Here is a 4,336-nt window from a genome sequence, read left to right on the forward strand (position 1 = left end):
TGATGGGTGACTTGTGCCTCGGAGGTCCCTTGGATGAGCCAGTTGTCTAGATACGGAAAAACGTGTATCCGACGGCGGCGGAGGTGGGCGGCGACTACAGTCATGCATTTCGTAAATACTCTTGGGGCTGTAGAGAGGCCGAACGGTAGGACCGCGAACTGAAAATGTTGGTGGTTGGCTACGAACCGGAGGTACTTCCTGTGAGGGGGGTAGATGGCTATGTGAAAATACGCATCTTTCATGTCAAGGGCGGCATACCAGTCTCCGGAATCCAGGGATGGGATGATGGTCCCCAGGGATACCATGCGGAACTTCAACTTTATCATGAATTTGTTGACTTCCCGCAGATCCAGGATAGGTCTGAGACTCCCCTTTGCCTTGGGGATTAGGAAGTAGCTGGAGTAAAACCCCGTGCCCCTTTCGTGTTTTGGTACCTCCTGTCATAACCTTAGTCCCAGATTTGGACCTTAGCGTCCAAAATATGGGGGTTAGCATGACAACCTCCAAGCTTAGTTACCAGCTTGGACCTGGTACCTGCTGCCACCACCCAAAAAATTAGAGTGTTTTGGGGCACTCTGGTCCCCCTGAAAAACCTTCCCTGGGGACCCCAATCCCTTGAGTCTCACAACCAAGGGAAATAATCCTTTTTCCCTTCCCCCCTCCAGGTGCTCCTGGAGAGATACACAGACACAAGCTCTGTGAATCCAAACAGAGTGACTCCCCCTCTCCGTTCCCAGTCCTGGAAACCAAAAGCACTTTCCTATTCCCCCAGAGGGAATGCAAAATCAGGCTAGCAAATCCAACACACAGATCTCCCCGATTTCTTCCTCCCACCAATTCCCTGGTGAGTACAGACTCAATTTCCCTGAAGTAAAGAAAAAACTCCAACAGGTCTTAAAAGAAAGCTTTATATAAAAAAGAAAGGAAAAATACATACAAATGGTCTCTCTCTATTAAGGTGATAAAATACAGGGTCGATTGCTTAAAAGAATATTGAATAAACAGCCTTATTCAAAAAGAATACAAATCAAAGCACTCCAGCACTTATATTCATGCAAATACCAAAGAAAAGAAACCATATAACTTACTATCTGATCTCTTTGTCCTTACACTTAGAAACAGAAGACTAGAAAGTAGAAACTACTTCTCCAAAGCTCAGAGAAAAGCAGGCAGACAGACAAAAGACTCAGACACAAACTTCCCTCCACCCAGAGTTGAAAAAATCCGGTTTCTTGATTGGTCCTCTGGTCAGGTGCTTCATGTGAAAGAGACATTAACCCTTAGCTATCTGTTTATGACACGACTCCTCTATAGCTCCTTTGGCAAGGAGCATCTGAGAGGGGTCCCTGAAGAGGGACGAGGAAGGGAGGTGGAAGGGGGGCATGAAATAAATTGGAGGTGGTACCCAAATTCCAGCGTGCGTAAGACCCAGTGATCTGACATTAGCTGGGACCACGCAGGGAGGAAAAGGGAGAGGGTGTTGGAGAAAGGAGGGAACAGAGCCTTTAATGAAACTGGTACGTCACTCTCGGGCGCACCTTCAAAAGGTAGGTTTTGGCCCTGTGCGTGGTTTGGAGGAACCTTGGTTCTGGCCCCCTTGGGAGCCTGACTGCCTCCGATGACTGGTTCTACTCCGACTTCTGGCAAAGCCCTGTCTCTGTCTGGGCTGAGGGTAAGAGCGGTGTGGCTGGGGCCGGAAGGGTCTGCGCTGAGTCACTGGCGTGTGCATGCCTAGTGAGCGCATAATGACCCTGTTATCTTTTAGGCTTTGCAGCCTAGGGTCTGTTTTGTCAGAGAAGAGGCCTTGCCGTTCAAAGGGGAGGTCCTGGATTGTATGCTGGAGCGCCGGGGGAAGGCCTGAGACTTGCAGCCATTACATACGTCTCATAGTAACTCTGGAGGCTAGGGTCCTGGCTGCAGAGTCGGCTGCGTCCAAGGAAGCCTGGAGGGAAGTTCTAGCCACCCTTTTTCCCTCGTCCAGGAGGGCGGCAAATTCCTGCCGGGAGTCCTGCGGGAGCAACTCCTTAAACTTGTCCACTGCCACCCAGGTATTATAATTATAGCGGCTAAGGAGGGCTTGCTGAGTAGCCACGCGGAGTTGGAGCGCCCCTGCAGAGTAGACTTTGCGCCCCAGCAAGTCCATGCGCCTCGCGTCCTTTGATTTCGGGGCTGGGGCCTGCTGACCATGGCATTCTCTCTCATTGACCGACTGGACAACGAGGGAGCAGGGAGGAGGATGGACGTATAAGTATTCATAGTCCTTGGACGGCACCATATATTTACGTTCCACTCCCCGGGCAGCAGGTGGGATAGAGGCCGGAGACTGCCAGATCGTGTTGGCATTGGCCTGGATCGTCCGGATAAAGGGGAGGGCCACTCTCGTGGGGGCATCAGATGATAAAATGTCCACCACTGGGTCCTCTACCTCCGGGACCTCCTCAACTTGCAAGTTCGTATTTAGTGCCACCCACCTGAGGAGGTCCTGGTGGGCCCTCAGGTCAATTGGCGGAGGGCTTACAGATGATGTTCTGGCTACTGCCTCGTCTGGAGAGGAGGATGAGGAGAGACCAGGGACAAGCGGGTCAGTTGAGGCCTCTTCTTGGTGGCCAGCATCTGTCTCCATTGGGATCTGGGAGTCTTGTGGCTGGACCGGCGCTTCCTCCGAAGTAGAAGGAGGAGGGCAGCTTATAGTGGGTTCCGGCACCCGGTGCTCCAATGTGGCAGAGCAAGATGGGCCTGCATGTGCACCTTGGGCCTGATGATATGCCCAAGGTGTCCAGAATGCCCATTGGTGAGGGCCATGATCTTGGGCCTGAGGCTCATGGAATATCCTGGCAGACACATCGGAGTCTCTGTCCTGTACGTACGAACTGTCCGCCTGCAAAGACACGGACGGGTGCCGGGACGGCAAGGAAGGAGCTGAAAGACCCTGCTAAGAGTGCTTCTCTCTTGCCGTTGCTGATCTCCTCTGCACCGGGGCTCAACTACAGGCCTCGGTGGGGAGCTCTCAGGGACCAGAGTCGACGGTACCGCAGCAGTCGGTGCCGCGGCAGGTGTAGGTGCTGGGCGGTACGAACAAGTCTGCGTCTGTGGTGTGGAGGGCACAGAGGTAGTGGAGGACTTCGACCTTCTCAGTTTCAGGGAGAGAGATCGGTGCCGATCAGGTCCCTGCGACGGAGATGGCCGGTGCCGCAGCGTCTTAGCAGTGCCAGCATGGTCCAGTGCCGGAGCGCCTCTAGCAGAGTGCTCCACCCTCGGTGCCGAGGGTGGAGGATTGACAGCTGCCTGCATCAGGAGATTCTTTAAGCGAAAGTCCCTCTCTTTCTTTGTCCTCGGCTTAAATGCCTTGCAAATACGGCACTTATCGGTGATGCGCGATTCCCCGGGGATCTCCTGTAGGCATCAGCTTGTGGCAGGCCGAGCAAGGTTTGAATCCCGGTGAACTGAGCATGGGCCCCTGCACCGGGTGCGGGGAAGGGGCTAATGCCCAAACCCCGCTTAACTATATAAACTATCTAAACAACTATCAAACTAACTGTAATTATAAAATTCCAACTATATACAAGAAGATATCGAAGAAAGTACGAGTAGCTAGGGAAGTGGAGGACAGCTAGGCCGCACTCCACTGTTCCAACGACCGACACGGGCGGTAAGAAGGAACTGAGGAGCAGTTGGGTCGGCAGGGGTATATATCAAGCGCCATGGTGAAACCACTCCAGGGGGCGACCCAGCCGACCCACCGAGTGTTGCTAGGGTAAAAATCTTCCGACGAACGTGCACGTGACACGCACACACCTAACTGGAATGGATATGAGCAAGCACTCGAAGAATTGTTAGTCTCTAAGGTGCCACAAGGACTCCTCATTGGTTTTACCCTAACAAAAGACTCATTCACGTCATTGTATCAGCACTGTGTATGAATACAAATTAGTTCATTGAAACACAAAGGTGCAAGACAAGTAAATGATTGCCTGTCAGACAACTACTGACATTTGGTATAATCAGAGTGGGTGTATTAGTCAATCAGAAAGATGAGTTAATAATCTTATAATATCTAGAAAAAGACAACTACAGAATGAAAACTGAACAAAATATCCTTTAATTTCTGTGATGCAGTGGTACCTAAGTACCATAGAACGTTGAAGTTGCACTCTACAATCAGCTTCTGATGAAGTTAGCAGTATAGCCAGGTGCCTGGGGAACCCTGTAGAGGAAAATATTCAACACACTCTTGCTGACTCAGTTTGCACTTCCCTAGTAATATCAATAAGCAACAAAACTAATCAGTCTCTTTTATCAAATCATTCTCTGTAATTGTATGTGTTGGTGGTCTGCC

The sequence above is a fragment of the Gopherus flavomarginatus genome, chromosome 2 (assembly GCF_025201925.1).
Source record: "Gopherus flavomarginatus isolate rGopFla2 chromosome 2, rGopFla2.mat.asm, whole genome shotgun sequence".
Taxonomy (NCBI): Eukaryota; Metazoa; Chordata; order Testudines; family Testudinidae; genus Gopherus; species Gopherus flavomarginatus.